The 19,787-nt window shown below is 38.6% G+C and overlaps 1 protein-coding gene across 2 annotated transcripts in view; it reads right to left on the bottom strand.

Moving 5' to 3' along the window:
• The window catches only part of NAALADL2 (N-acetylated alpha-linked acidic dipeptidase like 2), a 394,159-nt gene that overhangs the window by 362,780 nt on the left and 11,592 nt on the right, over positions 1-19,787 (bottom strand). For both annotated transcript variants that reach the window (XM_085069057.1, XM_085069058.1), the window contains exon 2: positions 6,339-6,401. The gene's annotated coding sequence lies outside the window, so the exon portion shown is untranslated. The remainder of the gene's footprint in view (positions 1-6,338; positions 6,402-19,787) is intronic.

Raw genomic sequence — 19,787 nt, 5'->3', positions numbered from 1 at the left:
TCAACGACATCACCAGGATAGGGATGGTTTATTCATAGAGGCAGAGCCATATTCTAAAAAAAATATTAAAAATTCCTTACAACCGACAAGATGTTACATAAAGGAGTTTCTTAACTAAACAGCTTGAACAGCTCGATTTCCTGATTGCTGATCAGTATTGCTGATCACATTTAAATGTCACTCCAGCCTAGCATTTGTGCTTGATCCTGCTTCCATTAAAACAAATGTCAGAACTCCCAAGAAGATTATCTCCTTCATAGGCCTTAAGGCTATAGGAAACACTTTTTTGAACTCAGATGTGCTATAATTAGAACAGCATAGTCTTAGAGAATTATTAGCTATAGTGAGAATACCATGAGGATTCTAAATATTACACCTCTGCCCTGGACACAGCAGGGTCTGAAGCATCTGTTTTAGCTTCCATATTTTCTTTACTTTTTCAACAGTCATGTGAGAAATAATTATATACACCTTGCCTGAAAATTTGGTTTTGCACACTAGATATTTAGCAACTAAAAAATAGTGATTATGCTTCCCTTGCTTCAAACCAAAGGCTTGCTTCATGTGTCATGCAAGAGAGTCATTAGTTCCAATTTGCACATATGGAACCACTCATGCCTTTCTCTGTGCTAAGGCATGCAGCCTCCACAAACTCACAGAATTACTGACCTGAGTGAAATAGTCAAGGCATGCCTTAAATTTAATGCTTCCTCAATTAGACTTCTGAATTTTTGTTGCACATTCCCAAAGCCTCTGCCAGGGCAAACTAGACCTCAATGTCTGGTTTCTTCAAGAAAAGGGCTTTATTTTGGGATGTGGCAGCAAGGGCCACTTCCACTACTGCAGCTGAAAACATAAGTACAGGAAGGATTAATGCTGACTACAACCTGAAACAGCAAAAACACACAAGTCTGGTGGGCTGGAAAGAACCTCTCAATTGCAACACACTTCACAGCACAGTCACTAAGATGTTCTACAGGGGAATAATAAAAAGATGGTAGAATAATGTCCTTGAGAGTGTTGGAATTCCTGCTGTGAGCACGGGGACGTGTCAGCTCAGAGGGGCTGCACACAAAATCTTTTCTGATCAAACTCATTGAGTATTTCCAGTCCTCCATCTGAGCAGTGCAAGGGCAGTGTCCCTCTCCCCTTCCAACCAACTCAAGCCTCTATCACAAACTCACGCTTAGAGCATTGGGCAGTTCACAAAAATAAAAACACAGTAAAAACCCAATCAAGGCTAATTTGCAACACTGTTTCACTATACAAACCCAGCTCTCCACCCACTGCTGGGAAAAAGAAAACTGCTCAAAATACTCATCCTTTAAATTTACAGTATGCAGCCATTGCTGGATTAGTTTACACCAGCTGCAAAAACTCATCTGTAACAAGAAATTCTTCTTGTGCTGGCACAGACCTTCCAATAGTCTGCAGTCCTCACAGAAGACAAATATCTCACATGCAGTTTTCTTTAAGGCAAAGTACACAGCATTCCATGTCGATTTTTAATTTTAAGATAAATACTTTCACTTCCAGTTTGCTACAAGCAAAAATCACTAAAAGCATGAGCCTTTTACGAGTTTTGTAAAATAAACATGCTAGCCTAGAAAAACTACTCTTTGTTTTACAGATGATTTTGTAGTTCAGTGGCATTTCCACGGCCAGTCATGCACTATTGCCGCCAGAAGAGATGAATTCATCCCTCTAAGGAATTAATGCAGTATTGAAGGATTATGTTATGGTCTTCTAATTACTTTATGGCACCCTACAAAGGGAATCAACTTTGAACAGCAACACATTTCTGTTGATGAAAACATCTCTCTACTTATGTATCATTTTAGTACAGCACGTCAGGCTGTCACAATCTACCTCCTGCAAGCAAGTCAAGCTTTTACAAATGTTAAAAGTCTTAATTATTATACTTAATTCAAGAACATTAAGTCAAATTCTTCCCCAAAACAGTAGAAAATAAGGGAATACTCCGAACAACAGATGGTGGGGGATGGAAAGCTGTATTTGTTTCCTTTATATGAAGACATTGTGCAAAATCATCACTCCACTGGAGACCACTGTTGTTGGTGACAAGTTTGCATAACCTCTTTCTAGAGCTATAGAAGACTCACAGGAATTGTATTCAGCACATACAAATTATAGCTATAATTCTGAAAAAAGCCCAAGGACATACTTATCAAATAGAGCCAATACTATTAACACAATGACAATTCATTGATTTTTCTTACAGTAATTCCAATCTATATGCAAGCATATGTACTTGGAAACCAATTCTGAATGGAATTTCAAACACTTTTGTTCCAGGAAAATGAAAAAAAAAAAAAAACAATAAAACAAAAACCCAAACAAACAAAACCAAAAAACCCCAACCCCAGCTGTAATTATTTGTTGCTTAAACAAATACTACAATTTTATAGAGAAAAATCAAAATGCATTAGGTCCTGCTAATGCTTTTCTGTGCTGAAAACATTCGCAAGATGCTGTTGATAAAATAATGACTCCAGGAAATGTAGTCAAAGACACTCCCCTGCTCCCCCAAATAAACTAGGCAGAGATGGTCACACCACATGCATTTGAAGTCAGGTTTTGACCAAAACCTCAGATTTCCAGGGTTCAGCACATGAGCTTCATAGGCTGCCTTTGCTCTGCTGAGTTGGCAGCAACTCAACCATTTCACCATTAAGTTGCTTCCTGGTATGTTCCCATATGATCTCAGTGATTTTCTGAAGATTAATCTCTCAGATCATCGTTAACATGTTACAGCTAGAGGCAGTTGTGAGAGGATGATCAATTAAGCACATGATTAGCAATTTACTTTGCCCTGTCCAACCCCCTCAAATTAAGTGGTTCAGGCTTGACCATTGCGCCACAATGAAAACGAGTAAAACACATTTTACCTCGTTATTCCTGTTTGAATAGCAAATTACCTAAAACCAACTCATTCAGCCATGACAATGAGGAGCTGCAAATTGTTTGCTAGCATTGTCTTCTCCACATGTCCTTTCTGCTGTGAGTTCTATTACATCATTTGCAATTTGTAAAGCAACAACACAAAACCCTTCAGAGGACACCAGCTGGATAAGAGTGTTTTGTAACAGCTAACAGGGGGCAGCAGCACAGAGCAGAGCCTCAGATCCAAACAGGTGAGGAATGATTTCTTTATTCCATGAATGACCCCTCTGAAGTCAATGGAATAATATGGAATTTCATTTAATTAATAACATGGTGAAAATCAGAAGAGGTGCTGAAAACTGGACTGATTTCTACTAGGACTGATCTTCAGGACTTTAAAGTGCATCTTCTGAAAGTTGACAAACTCATTAATAGCTCCTCCAAACCTATCTTTCCCTACTTGACCAGATTATCATCCCTTACTTCCCCCACCCTCCCCTCTCCATCAATTATTTTTTCTTCACATACAGAAAAGCTGTCTTATTCCATGAAAAGTCATGTATTTGGGCACTGGGAAGACTCAGTGATTCATCCTACTGAAATGAGACCAGCATCCCCATGACTTAGAATTTCAGCACCTTTATGAAATTGAAAAGGAACAGAGATATTTGTGTATGAAAACAGGGTGAAGGAATATTCTGGGTCCAGGAGCTAAACAACTGTCAGCATGAACAGCAAAGTCTAATTAGTGGGCAGGTTTTGGGGAACAGGATGACCACCGTCAGCTGAAATGAAATTTTAATTGTTGTAACATTTTCACTTGCAGTTTAAGAGAAACGATGCAGAAAGATACAGCTCTCAGTGCACTTCCCTACTGCCTCCCACCTGGCTGAAAACAAGCTCACTGGAAACCTGTATTAGCAGAAGAACTGCCTTTGGTTCACTTCCATGAAGGGTTCTCACTGGAACAAATGCTCTTTGTATCCCTTCAGCTCTTCCTAGGCTCATTCCCAACCTGCAAGTTCCCTAGTGAACTGAATAAGCAAGGGTGGGGTTCACATGTCTCTCCTTTATTTAATGAATCTCTGTTTGCTATTTGCTGGGTGGAGATCTTAGACAATCTCCCACTAAAGTTATATTCTAACTCATGGCAATTTTGCCAGCCATGACATTTCATCCACTGCTTGTAGGGACACCCAGCACTCGAGAGATATCTCATGATTCAGACTAATGTATGGAATTAATTCCCATATTTGCCAACAGCTGGGGCGCAGATATTTACATCATATGGATCAGAATATGCTCAGCTCTGTAGAAGCTGGGACACATCAACATCAGTAACACAATCAAATGTGATTGAGTGAAAATTTGGTGAGTGAAAGTCTAAGCCTCTGCAAATCTGCCAAGTCATATTTTAACATATTTCTGTTCCAAGGCGTTTTGGGAGAGTTCTGGATTGGCCTTTGCAGCACTGCTTTACTGTGAAGTGCATGCCCCATTTGGATGTGAAATGCTACAGATTTACAAATAGATTTGCCTCAAAACAATTTACTGTATAAATCAGACGGGAGGGTGGAGCTTGGGGAATGAATAGAGCTGATAATGATTTCTTTATTTGCCTCCCAGTCTTCCCTCCTTCCATCTCTGTTTACAGTAATATTAATTAATTACACAAATATAACAGCCTTGAACTGTCTGGTTCCTTCCTTGAAACTATGTCATCATCTTCCACATTGCCAGAATTTCTATTCTGTCTTTGTAGATTCTTATCTCAGGTATTTTTAAATTCTTCTAATACAAATAGAGGAACAGCAAGGGTGGGCAGCCCACTGTAAAAACACAGTATTAGAGACTGTCCTAGAGAGCTCTGTCACAAGCTTTCTACTACCACATGAACAAAACTGTCCAAAGTACAAATTAAGGGTGCTTTTTAAAAGTTCCAGCTAGTAGGCTTTGATTTCTAATTAAAAGAACAAAAAACAAAAAAAAATCTAAACTTTCAGAAAATTCAACAGTTATTTCAAATATTCATTTTAAATTTTCTTTAAGAACAAATTCAACACATTTGATTTTAATTAAGGAAAAAGAGTATCAGAATAGCAAAGACCAGATATAAAATGTAAAGCATTAAAAATGCTTAAACACCTGACTAATATGCATACACCAATGCAAGCAAATTTCTGCAGTGCTAAAATAGAGCTCATCAGGCTACATTACAATCCCAGGGGAAAGAGGAATAGAAGCAAAACCTGCACATAGGGCAGATGACACCATAAATTGTTCTTGTTTTCCCTTACAGAGTCCAATTCCTTACTCAATTTTCTAGGAGTTTTCAGAGTACGAAAGTGAGAGCAAAGTGATTCTCTTCAGTTCTCCTGTTTTTAAAAATCTGGTAATAGGGACAGTGATAAAATGCAGCAAGTTTTTGGGGTTTTTTTAATATGCTTTGAAAAAACAGGCATTGAAGGAAGGATTTTCAACTGTTTGCCAGACTGCACAACACGTGTGAATTGTTGTTGAAGAATCCCTTCAGAAATATAAAAGCATCACAAACCAATTCTTCCCATACAGTTTATTTGTTGAAGTTAGTGGAAAATGGTAATCTCTTGCCCTATTACTATTTGCAGGTTACACTTCTTGGACATCACAGAAAATGCAGAAAGGACAAAAATCACTCTTAAATGCAGCACTAGGTCTGTCCTCAAAAATCTTCAACTCCTATTTAAAGGATCACAGGTATTTCCCTATGTTAATGAAGTTTCTTCCGCAGCAGTTTTGGTAAAACACTATTTTTGATTGCAATCTCAAAAACTGAAGTTGAAGGAAAAAATAACTAAGCCAGTTTTGTTAGATGTGATTGTAGTTTAGATACTTTGTATCCAAACCATCTCAACCATTTTCTATAATGACATTTCAACAGATATCCAATCTTGTGGTAACACTTTTGCATTAAAAGGGGTAGACTGATATTGCACATTAAGTTCACTTACCCAGCCAGTAAATACATAAAAAAACCAACTTACCTTTTGATCTGCTTACCAGCAGCATAATGCACCATAACCATCTAACATACAGTGAAAGAGTGAGAAATTATAAATATGGAAGAAAAGAAAACTATCAACCTAAATGTACATATTCTTTAGAAACAAATAAAACCACACAGCTATTCATATTTTATGTGGCTACTACCACAGCACACAACATTTTGCAAAGTAATTACCATAATGTACAAATACTTCTATAGGAGAAACTACGAAATAAATCTGGTTTTTAGTGATATTCTCAAGCATGGATTGCATTATGCAGCTTTGATACACACTCAAAAGGTAATTGGTACGAACTTCTAGCATTTCATCCTTCATAGGCACTGAAAAGTCAATGTTATTTAACTGTTGCACAAATGTTAATAAAAAGTCATAATCCAGGGATCTTACCCCGGGTCAACAGAAGGAATCCAAGAACCATCCAAAGTTATTTCCAAAGTCCAGACAAGAGATCTGAAAGAGAGAATAACAAAGGGTTTGTGACAAAGCTGACACAGAGTCCTCTGAAAGGGGCAAAATCAATTGTGACATTTTTCATTTATTTGTAAATGCCTCTTTGGCAGTATGCTCACTCCGAACGACAGCTGACTCTTATAGAATAGGGGAGGTGATGGTAAAATAGAGGAATCCTGACAGTTGCTTTAATGAGATTTTGCATTAGGATCCCTCCACCACTTTCCCTCAACAAGGAGTGTGCCCTTCACTTTCAATCTTATATCCTCCGATTTGGAAAGCATTAACCCTATGAAAAACTCAACTCAGCCTCCTCTAATCACCATCACAGCTCTTCTTTCCACCTCCTTTGCCATCCCACTGACATTTATGTATAGAGTCCACTCAAAATTTAAAATACGTATAAGTAGCACAGAGCGAATTAAACTTCAACCTGATAGCATTGCTTTGATCAAAGTCTAGTTGCAGTGTGTGTAGTAGGAGGACAAGAATCTTGAAACAGACCTTAGTTAATACTAGGAGTGCAAACACACAGAGCTTTCCTTCCAGCTCTGGGAATTATGCTGCTGGAAGTGTTCAATGCAGGAAGCTCTGATGCTCACATTTTCTTTATTACAAAAATAAATAGGGAAATCTGTAACGTGACAGGGAACTTGCCTTGCAAATATTGAGGGAATAATCATTGTGGGAACAGAAGCAGACAAGGAATTTTAATAACTGTAAGACAGTGCAACATGATACCAAGTATTTCAGGAAGAAACCACTAGCTTGAGGATCCAGTGCTTGAGTGCACTTACTCTGACAACTCTTATCTGACATATTCCATTCTCATGTTTTCCAACAATAACACATTTTCTGTTGTTCAAACTTGTTTTCTAGTGCTATATCACACATCTTTCAATGAAACTAGATGACAGTACCGAACATATCACGGTAGCCTCAGGCTGCACTGAAATTAGTATTTTATCCTCTGTTAACATCAGTAAATCATTTGTATTACAATGCTAAGGTTTTGTAAGAAAAACACACACACACACACATACAAAACACCTCTTATACTGGCATTGCTACAAGAACCCTGAATGCCAGCTCTTCTGCATGCTCTAGCATCATCTGAGAGATGAAGCTGGTGAAAGCACAAGAGAACAAGTCCTGTGAGAAGCAGCTGACGGTGTTCAGCCTGGAGAAAAGGAGCCTCATCACTCTCTACAACCACCTGAAAGGACACTGGGGCCAGGGGGGTCATCTCCTCTGCCAAGTAACAAGCAAGGACAAGAGGAAACTGCCACAAGCTGTGCCAGGGCAAGTTCCATACTGCCTATTAGGAGAAACTTCTGCACAGAAAGGTGTCATGCCCTGGCAGAGGTGCCCAGGGAAGTGGCTGAATCCCCATGCCCAGAGGTATTGACAAGATGTGTGGATGTGGCACTGGGGGACACAGGCTAGTGGAGGACTGAGAAGTGCTGGGTCAATGGGTGGACTCGATGATCTGATTCTAGGCAAGCATGCTAGATTTGAAAAAACTGAAACAGCTGCAGTCACACTACTCAGAAAATAATGCCATCTCACCTCTGGATGAAAGCTGGCTAAAAGTCAGTCATATTTGGGAAGTTTGCAGTTAATTGCTCCACTCCTCAATCTGCCAGACAATATACAACAAACACTGAATAAAGATCATTTATTTCCTGAAAGGAGAGATGGGTGACCTTCGTGAGTTACCCAGCAGTTTACTTGACAGCCTTTAGAGAACCAGGGGAATAATCCATGGCTCAACAAAACTTCCATTTTTCATTGAATTAATTTGTTTAAAAAAAAAACGCGACACTTTTTTTAGAGTGCTGTGGAGCTTCCTAGAAGCAACCTTTTCGGCACCTTTTACAAGGAAGCCTTTTACAAAATCTTTCCAGGTGTATAAGATCTTCAAGAGTCTCAGCTGATAGAATCAAGGACTGTGATACTTTCAGAATCAGCATTTTTTTTCTCTGAGATTCACTCTTTGCTGAAAATCTTTTAAATTAGCGTAACAAAGCCCAGCACAACATTAAGTCACCTCCCGAGCTTCTCAATCTCAGTTAACAAAGAAGAAAAAAAATAGAGTACACTTCAGAACAAATTCTCTGGAAGTTTCATCTGATTGATATCAAATCTCCTAAGTTAAATGTCCCCTCATATTTCATTCCTAGAAATACAAAGTTATTCCCAGCAACCTTTCCCACTTGGATGGAAAGCAGAAAAGGCCAGATTCTGGCCTCTGCTCCAGTAAGGGAGCACCAATGAAAAATAATGAAGTCAGCACACATTTGGAAAAAAAATTACTATTTAGCTCCAAGGAAGGTTGCTTTATAATTCAGACAGGTGATCTGGAGGCACAGCAGAGCAATAATGACTAACATCACATACTAGAGGGAGTATAAATTTTAATGATATCACTTATAAAACCCACATTTTAAAGGTTACAAAACAGAAACAAGCTTACAAAGAAAACACATAAATCATTCAAGGTGTCAGAGTCCTACTCCTTAGCTATTTTAAGAACTAACAGGCTGTCCATCACTAAATAAACTAGAATATGCTGTACTCATTTATACAGGACTGAAAAGGGAATGTACACTAGAGTTCAGCAACCATTCACCACTACAGACTCTATTCTTAACAACACAACAGCAACAGCCATTTATAACTTCACTGGTTTATTCATTACTCGATACAGTTAAACAAAAACACTTGACCAAATTCACTTACATCTAGACAAGATCACAACAGCACATAATCAGCACCATAATTACATGGACTTCTAATCCAGAGACATTAATGCACTTCACTATTTGCTCATACACACTTCCTTGTAGGCCCTTAAATATGGGGCATTAATGGAGCATTAATGGGGCAGTCCCATCAACAGACCAGACCACTTTCACCCCATGCAGATGAAAGAGAAAAGAGGCTTACATTATAATTCTTAATTACTTTAATTGGTCTGCAATTGGAACTGCATCTCTTGTTGTCCCTATACACTCCATCAACACAAAAGAATTTGAATGGCTGGTCAGTGAAATGGTGACTTAGGGCCAATAAACCACTGTAAACAGTGAACTTTGACAGACCTATCATTCAAATCCACAAATCACTTTTTGAGCTGGGTTTTACAGAAATGACATGGAGCTTGGCTCAGTGGTCATTTCTCTTAGTCACAGAAACTTCCACCTCCACACCACCACCACACTCCAGGCTCCCTCTGGGAGCAGCACCCCAAAGGTCAGGCTCAACACAAAAAGCTGCTACTGCATAAAGCTTTCTGCATTCCATCTCAGAAATCAGGCCTTTAGCATTTGGTTTTCAGAGCTCACTCTGTTTTAACATTACTTTTTTCCTTAATATCCTTTTATGTTTGAGCTGTTTAATGGATAACTCAAAATTGATTTATTCATTTTTTTTCAGCAGTAGGCACACACTGAAAGGTACTCGAACAAGGTCATTTTGCCTTGCTGCAAAGTCCAACAAGAATATCAGTAAAGGCCTTATCCAAAATCCCCCCATGTCAAACAGTATTTCTTATGGCTGCATTTAATATTGAATGCAGATTTGGGATCTAGTCTCAATCCAAATGGGAGTGCAGCAATCAACCACACAACTACAGAGCTCTCCCTGGCAATACTCCATGGAATTTCAAACTGCAACCTTGCATTTGAAATTTCTGCATCCAATTACCACTTATCAGAGGCCACCAACCTCTTAAACTTTAGCAGGTAAAGAAAACTCAGTGTTTGGTTTACAAAGGCAATAAACACCTTGATGCTTTCAGTAAGCTGTTTGCCTTATGCTGTGTTTTTAGTCCTGGAATCTTTTCCTGTAGCTCTGGAGGAACTTTATTTAAGTAAACTGCTAACCTATTATTTTTCCAGTCTTTGTTTTCTCTAGGAAATTATTTAAGAAGAAAACCCTCGAACAGTGATCTCAGCATTCATACAGCAGTGAACTTCAGATACAGTAATTGCATAGCTGTGAGCTATGACGACTTTCCCATGGGGGAGAAATGACCTGGTAATTCAAGAATGACAAAGTCAAAAGTAAGGTAAGCTGGGGGAGGGAAAGGATTTCCCCCTAGGATGAGATAAATATAATTTCCCACAGCAGTGTATATGTCTCTTAAGCCTCAGGTGGTTTTAAGTTAATGAGATTAGTTCCAGCAGGCAGTGAAATCCCAGGATATAGGATTTATATTTCAGCAGTTTTCACTTCATCCAGCAAGCACGGTGAAGTCAATCTTTGTGTCATTTTGTTATTGTCCTGGTTTGGGTCTTGTTCTCAGGCTCAAGCCTGGCTAAAGCACCTCATAACTTTGACTTAAAAGCTTAAGCATCATGTAAAGAGTGTGTTTAAATGTTTAAAAGGGAGGAGAAAGGCACCAGCCTTAATCTGTGCAAAAGAATTTTTTTTATTTAACTTTTCAGATGTATTTTTATTCAACGGAATTTGTTCTTGTACTGTAACTAAACCAAGGTCACACACATTTTTATCCTGAACACTCAAAAAGCCCAGAATGCACTACTGCAAGAAACACTGCCTTTAAGATATTTGCACCCTAAGAGATGGACATTAACAGGTTAGGATGACTGGTGAATTCAGTGTTCTACCTGCAGGATTGCCACCCAGCTTGGTATTGAGCTCCTTCCCACTGACCACCACTGGCTGTACAAGCTGGAGTTTCACTCCAATCCCCACATCTGCTCATACAAGAAAGCCTTCGCTCCTTTACGCCACTGCAAGAGCTGTTAAGAACAAGGCTTTTAGAAGATTAAAAAAAATAGGGGAAAACCGAGGACAGATTAAGAATTTGTATCCACACATTAAGAATTCGTCCATGCCCAGCCTCATTTTGATTTACAATTACTGAATATGAGTAAACTGCTAATTTAGCAATTGTTTTACACTCAATTCTATTTTTAGCTGTGAATATCAATTGAACCTCAGTGACATTACCACTGTAAAAAAAAAAAAAAAAAACCAGAAAAAATCTAGTGTTGCCAACATGCTTTAGGTAGCTCTTTCCCACTCAACAAGGGAATGACCTTTACCCCTCTCTTGCAAAAATGTACAGACATCACGTCAAGAAAATGCTCATATTAGTCCCAGGCTTCTTTCCAAGACAGTCTGATTAAACTTCATATCCAGAAAGCGCACAGAGGAATTATTTTTATTGGGGTAATTTAACCCCAAAATACAATATGAACTCTATTAAAAAGACTTTCTAGAATACCCAAGTCCATTACAGGGAAAGCGGTGTTTATTTTAGTTTTAACTTACAAGCCTGACCTTAATACAGGCAAATCACACCCACACAGACACCACTGTTTGAACTTTTTTGTTGGTTTATTTATTTACTTCTACTCCCAAATCTGCCTTTTCCTTCTGTGTCAAAGCACTATCACATTATCTTTACTCTTCATCCTGTCCACAGATGTACTTCCTACTTCATGGTTTACCACTTCATTAACCAGATGCTTTTGTTACTTATGAAAAAAGCTCTATCATCTCTTTGCCAAAAAAACCTGTGAGTTCCATCATACCTCAGGATGAGGAGTGGCAAAAACTAAAGTTATTCAAAGTTCAGAGACTCATTTTCTTTTTTTCTGGAAGAACCTCAGCTGGTACAAACACATACCACGTAACTAAAGAGAGACAACTCAGCAAACAGAAGTGAGGACAGAGGCCAAAGTCTGACCCCAAACTGGTTTCTGGCACAACTCAAAACTCTGGAATCTGATATGCTGGATAAACACCTAAGCATCCGTTATCCACCACTACTTGGGCTGGAAAGATGCAGCTGTACAGGGATGTAGCATCACATACAAGTGAGATTAAAATACATTTGCCTGTAAGACACCCAAATGTTTGCTTACCTGCAAAGTAAATACACATTTGCTGTCAAGTTAAACCCAGTGAGTATTTCCACACGTGCACAGATCAAAGCATGAAGCTTTCAATTAAATATACCATGCAAATATGAATTCCAACAATATGAAAATGAACAACCAAGGTAATTACTCTGGAAGTACTGCAATTATGAGTGTCATCAGAATGCATTATGCTTTGTGCTGGCAAAAGAATTATTTTGTAATGGGTCAGAGAACTCCTTTCCACACACTTTTAATAATCAGCACACAAGCTCCAAAAGGAGTATCTACTTTAAATCTCTGCCATCATTTCACTATCAGCCTCTGAAAGAAATAGGCCTACCAGAAAAATACATAAAGTATGAGAACAAGTTGGATTATCTTAAAATATTTCCAGAAGAAAACAAAACGTAATGGTCTGGAAGTATTTACATTTAAGGTCAAGAGAGTCAATTAAAAGGAACAATTTGAATCTCTCACATAATTGCAAGTCAAGCCTTATACACAAATACCTGCCACAAGAAAGAGGCTTTAAAAGAAATGTTCAGTAATAGATGTGCAATATTCTAGAGGATTTTTGCAGGAAAAAAAAGTGCAGTTCTGTGATTCTATTTTAAATGGTTAATGTGGTCTTAAGGCCTTCAAGTGGCCTTAATCTACTCTGACTAGCTCTTTAAAAAGAAGAAGTCTAGATGCTAGCTTTAACCTTACCTTTTCTCTTGGTCAGTTCCACTTTTGCTACATGCAATTTCCTTGCTAAAGGAATCATTGCACTGAAGTTGCCTTGTAGAGTCTATTATCAGCATTTGGCTGGAGACAGCCAAAAAAGCATTAAGCTTCCTGAAAAGCAAAAATGAAGAGCCGAGCTCTGGTTTTTCAAAAGAGCAAGGAAAAATTGCCTGATTTTTGAGAACAGCTTGCTGCACTCCTCTTAGCTGGCAAAGAACTGCAATTTGATGACTGCATGGCATAAGCTTTGGATGCTCTCTCCTCCATCCAGAGGGCCATGAAGCCACAGAGCTGGTCCTATAAAAGTAAGCACAAAGTTGTGCTCTGTCATTTCATTATCGTGAAGCAGATGCAGAACAGAGCATCTAAACCAACACTGCTGCTGTGAATAGAAAAAAGGGACAACTCATCCAGTTTTGTCCCAGAAGGTGTGATAAAAACCTCATGCCTCTCTGTGTACAGATGTTTATCTCCTCTATGGCTTTGTTTCTTTTTCTTGCCTATATGTTTATCTCTTAATGTCGGCAGCATTAAAAGAAAATTATTACCACAGAAAATTTAGTGTTTTACAGAAAAAGAGGAGGGATTTAATCTCCAATTCACTGCTCTAAAAATGGTGGAAAGGGTGTGTATACTTACAGATATTACACACAGACACACTTTGCTGCAGAAATAGGAAGTAGCCTTAATATAAGTGGGGAAAATATCACAGAGTTCCATGAGGAAATTCCACTTTGAATATGAGCATAATCCAAGAACTGCAGCTCTGTCTGGCCTGGGACAGAACCCTGTCAGAGTCTGGAGAACACTCGATGGTTAAGACTGAGTGATGCCAGAGAATGGCAATACTAAAGCTTCTCTGCTTTGCTTGCATTGCAAGTACCCTAAAGCAAGACTACTTTTGAAGAAGAAAAAAACCAAGGCAATAAAACATCAAATTTGAAGCCTTCTATTCCCTGAAATGTTTGCTCCTAAGTCCAGAGTTCTGCCTGCCAGAGGTGCCTGGACACATCAGGAAAGAATCAGCTTCCTTCTGCTGCAGGAATGCAACAGATTAACCTAATGCATGGATGGAACCGCGTTTGGGAGAGGAGAGAGCTGCTGGCATCAGCCTGATGTATATGAAAACAGACAGGCTACAAAGTTTAAGGAAGTATGGGAACTTTATGAGACAGTTTTGTGATTAAAAAGGAGATAATGAAATGGACAGAAGTTGTCAAAAGAATATTTCATTTTGCTTTGCTTACTGCAATAAGTATTGATTGATACATTCCCAGTTTCATTGCAGTAAGCATTAGATTAGGGCTATTGAGCTAACTCACAATGATGCATTGCATGACAGCGAGAAAAATTAAACAGTTCAAGCTGTGCTCTTGTCAGATCTCAAAAGGCTGGCAGGATATGAGTGATCTAATAGGGAACTTCCACAGAGAGCTGGGAAATACAGCTGGGAATTCAGCTCCTGTTTCTACTGAGCATATGCCCAGCAAACTTGGTTCTGGAGGCTGAGACTTCAGCCAGCCTTCTGACCACAGTGATCTTCAACAAACACCAGGGGCACCTTCTGCATGTTAATCCTCTCTCAACACAGAACAGCTCTAGCTAACACAGCTCACACAGACAGAACAAAACCAAATGCTTTTGGGGAGTCCTTGAGTGCAGCTGCTCAAGTAATTTTATTATTTTAATGACAGGGAAGACATTTTTGGTGAAAGACCAGGGTAGTTACAAAGAGGGGGCTCCATCAATCTTCCAACAAAAAATGCCCTTCACTTTCTACACGGGACAGCAGCATTGCAGTCTCTTCTGCACAGCAACCACCGAGTGGCGGAAAAACAATTACTCACAGCCAAGATTTTTGACCACAAAATACACTCAGCATATCAGGATGTACACTCAGCATATCAGGATGCTGCATATCGTGCAATAAAAGGACCACAGAACCACATGAAAACAACAGAGGGTTTCCCCCTTGCACACACTAATGATACATTGCAGTTGTTCAAGAATGGTCTATTTTAAATAAGTGACAGTGTGTAAATGTTGTATCAAGGTTTAGCCTATAATATTAAGATGATTGTGCAGATTGTACTGGAGAAAATTGAGTGCTGCTTCAGTTCAGTAATGGTTTTCACACCTTGGATTCCAGTAACGTCTTGGTTATTTCAGAGGACACAGCCTACGTTAAGTCTTGGGTACTTTTGCAATAGGTTCACAACACTTAAACCTCAAAAATGGGCAACATAATCTCTTTTAACACTATTACGTAAAAGTTATCACATGAACACGAGCAAGAGTACTCCAGAACAAACTCAGGCAAGTTCTAGTTTTTCCTGTTTTCAATTCCTTCACCAGCCTCACTCCACTGTGAGTTTTCATGTCACGCTGACTTCATCACTGCCATAGAGTATAGCATAAATGTCCCATTTCACTACAGAGAAAAAAATTGCTGTGCCTAGTCTAAAGAAAATAATCAGGGAACATGACTTACTTTTGATATTAAGAGATTGATAACCTTGAGTTTTAAAACTGTACCTGGTGTTTCCCTGATCTTCACTTCCAATAAGTAAGGTAGAATATCCCCATCTGCAAATTACTAAAAATAATCAGTTGCAAGATGTGACCTTGGATAAAACAATGTTAAATTGGCCAGCAAATTTTTTGGAAGCATCACTATTATTAACTTGCAATTTTTTCATTTCAGTCTGCCAGTGATGCTTGGCAGGTTATAATTTTTCATTTTCTCACTTGGCTGATGCTCACTCAAGTAGAGATTATGGAGATAGTGGTAGAGAATTTTTACAAAGATTTTTCCCCTTTCACTCTATCATATCAGGATTCAAATACAAATTGTCTCTATGAGGTGGGTTACCTCTATAACAGGATTAGTGACAAAGATCCTGTCAGTATTCCAGTGGCAGGCACAGTTCTTGTCTCATGGGCTCTCCAGTGCATTCATGGACAGCTGGACAACTGCTACCTGTTCAATGCATTGCCATCAGGAATGATGTGGCCCAACTGCACTTCTGTTTTTGTAGTTAATATACAATAGAAGTTTAAAATCTTAGTGAATTAGTACTTTCCCTTGAGGTCACCACTCCTTCCTTCAGTTGTTTTTTTTAAAAAAGCCACTGATTCCCTTCTAATAAAAGAGACTATTCCTCACTCATGACAAAGTTTCTTTGCCTCCACATCACCTTCCACTCTCTCAGCATTTCCTTGCCACTGATGTATAAAAGCTGTAATAAACAGCTCCTCCCAGTGATCATCCTGGAAGAACACTTCCTATTTCTTAAGTGTTTGTGGGTTGGGTTTTTTTCTTTTTCATTCCAAATATCCTCTGCTCACGAGGAAAATGTCCAGAATACAAATATCTGACTGAACATAAACAGATCTAAAAATGCGCTTTCAATTAAGTTGTTCCGCTTTTGGTGGTGAACCAAAAGCATCCTCCTGCCAGAAGATCCATTTTGTGACAATTGTCTGACTAAAAATACCTGTCCCTCCAGCAAGTCTGATACAGGAATTGTACATGACATGCTGTGAATATTTGCAGCACTTTCCTCATGATCAGAAAAGATTTTTTCCATTACTACTCTCCTAGTTAGTTTGTGCAAGTGTTGCTGTTGAGCCGCTAGCAGAGCAAAGAACCCAGTTCTCAGTGGCAAGAAGGAAAGACCTTTATTGTTTTGCTTTCACCATATATATAGAGTTTTCAAAGGTCACCCAGATTGGTCAGTCAGAAACCTCCCCCTAGGCCTGATTGGCCAGGCCTGCACCGTCCAGATCTTGGGACACTGTTTTTAATAACATCCAAACCTTATCTTTATTTATAAAACACAAAAGGAATTCTCATGGGAAAGACCTGTGCTAGCCACATGCAAGCAGCTAACTGAGAGGGGAATTCAAAGAGCACATTCAAGGCTGCACACCAGAAGCATCAGTCACCACACAAGGCATTATCATCCTTCAGAAACTACAGCTCACCCAAAGCTGGACACACTGTGAGGGTTTTACTCCTGGATACAGCCCAAGGGGTATCAAAACAGTCTGACAAAACATTATTCCTAATTATCCATTTTTAACCTTCCTCCTCAAACCATGCATATTCAGTACAAAGAAGCACAGGCCTGTGCAATCACTGACCTGAGTGCAGAGGGAAACAACTCACATTTATTTATCTTCCCTTTGTCTTTTTCAACTGTATTTTCAACTATTTATTATCCTAGCAACTGTATCAAGACTTAAATACATGGCAAGACATTGACTGCCATTGAAAATAAGCTTCATCATTTATTCAAAGAGATTAAATTTTTTGCTGAAAACCACAGTGACATAGTAAGGTTTCTAAAGTCATATGAGTAGACAAAACTGTAACTCAGATCTAATTCATTGCTTTTTCTTGCATATTCTGAAATTTCTTTAGAAAGAGATCATAACATCACTAATTTCATAGGCAGGGAAGTGAAAGCACAGGGAAGAAAAGTAGCCAAGGCCAAGGTGAACAGTGGTTGTATTTTGACAGCAACCAAGTCTTCAAAGTTAAAGGTCATTCCCACTTGTGTTTAGATATTCATATTCTAGAAATTTTATTTGGAAATAGAAAATAAAATAAGTAAGCCAACAAAAAAACTAACCTCCACTCTTGCATTAACCAAGTCTTCAAACTCCAAGTTCATGCCCTCTTGTTTTTAGATATTCATATTCTACACATTTTCCTTGAGAGCAGAAAATGTTTACATAAAAAGTAACAACAACAGCAAAAAAAAAAAAAAAAAAAACACACTAACAAAAACTTCCATTCTTAAAGTGAGAGAATTTCCCTTCAGTTCATGACTACATTTCCAGCAGCCACACAGTCCAGAGAGCAACAGATAATGTTCAGGAGCTCCCCAAGAGCCTATTCCCAGCTTTGACAGAGCTCCCAGTTTCATGTTTCCTGGCTTACAACCCATGGAAAGTTGCTTTTAACATCTGCTGCTCCATTAACACATCCAGCAACACCATGAAATCAGCAGAGAGCACAGGGAACTCCATCCTCAGGGCATCCAGCAGCCTCCTGGGAAGCTGCAGCAGGTGAGGAATAGCAGACGAGCTGCACTGCATCCATCCTGCTCCACTTCATGGAGGTGCAATGCTAGTTTGGCCAGAGAGGTTTGCAGAACTGTATAACTCCAACTCAGATAAAATTCTGACCCTAATATTTTTTTTTCTTAATTAACTTGGAGCTAGGCTGGAGAATCTATATTTCAGTAATATATAAACACGCTATTACAAGGTGCTTTTAAAGCAGGGTTATTCAGGGCTTGGGTTTTACATTTTTTCATTCACCTCTCAAGTTGGACTTGTTCCATAAGCTGATTAACACTAATTTAGCTCTGTTAGTGACCACTCGTGCCAGTCATGTGATGGAGGGGCAGCACAAAACAAAAAAGGACAAAACTGAGTTGTATTAGTCAAGGCTGCATTACCCAACACAACCGTGCAAAATGCTCAAGCCTTTCTACGCATTTCTTTCCACCAAATTAGTTCTCTTAAAAACAACCAAATTTGCATCAAGTCTGACCTCAGGTCCACTGAAGTCCAACAACTGACACGTTTGGATGGGAACAGACATGAATTACACATGTGAGCAGCTACAGCTCTCCAGCAAGCTCTGCTAAGTAAGGTTTCTGCTTCTTAAAAGGAGACAACATTTGATGTAGTACTAGGAGCTGAATTTTAGGAAAAAAAAAGCCTTGAATCTTTATGCACCTGCCTAAAGCTAATAAACTCATGCGTAGATCAGGAAAAATCAAATTCAAATAAAGTATTCATGAATCTTTGTTACTTATACATAAAGAATCCAATAAAGAAAGCTACTCTTGAAGCAAAGAATGAAATATAAATGTGTTCCAGCTTCCTTTGCTGATTTTTTTTACCCATATCCCAGCCCTGCTTTGCCCTATGGCAACATGTTTCAATAACTCAGACTTTTCTTGGGTATTCATTATTGTAGCCCAACCATTACAACAGCCTGTTCTGCATATGATATCCTATCTGTGTAACAAGAAGACAAAGATGCTGTTTTCTCCTCCTCAGAGCATCTTTTACTATTAAATAAAAAGATTTCTTTGATGTCTGCTGATGCAGGACAACACAAGTTTTGTACTATCACATCAGTATGGCACTCACTGCATGACTCCAAATCCAGGTAAAGTCTTATTTTGCCTAATCCTGGAAAATGGGGATTAAAACAATGTCAGAAGAAGCTCAAATAAAAGAAGCAATGGTTGGTGGCTGGGGGGAGGAATAAATATTGCCTAGAAAGAAACTAAGCTATTAATGAAAACAATTTTAGCATGTATTTTAGTAGTAGGGTATTTTAAAAAAAAATCCAATAATAATCTAGAATTCATGAAGGGAAGACCAATCCTAGAAAAAAGAAAAAAACCCACAATATTCCAACAGTTTAACTTTGTTATATCGATTGCAAAAGCTTGTATATTTATTGTGTTGAAGTCTAACCTGCTGTCCAGTCCTGACACAGCCAAGTGAGTACAAAAAACACAACTACTACAAACATGCTAACAGTCTTCAAAAATGTACCCTGAAAGAGATCTAGAAATCTCTCATCTTAACAATATCTTAGATAAACACAGATTCTCTCTTTACTTCATTTTGCTATTCTTACTACGAAGTCCTGATAAACCGCACTCAGTACTGAGTCTGCACAAAGTACTCCTGATCAAATTATTTTTCATTGGCACTTCCTTTTCATTTT

Source organism: Lichenostomus cassidix, chromosome 9 (genome assembly GCF_008360975.1).
Source record: "Lichenostomus cassidix isolate B80296 chromosome 9, HeHo_3.0, whole genome shotgun sequence".
NCBI lineage: Eukaryota > Metazoa > Chordata > Aves > Passeriformes > Meliphagidae > Lichenostomus > Lichenostomus cassidix.
This window is presented reverse-complemented; position numbering and strand designations above follow the sequence as displayed.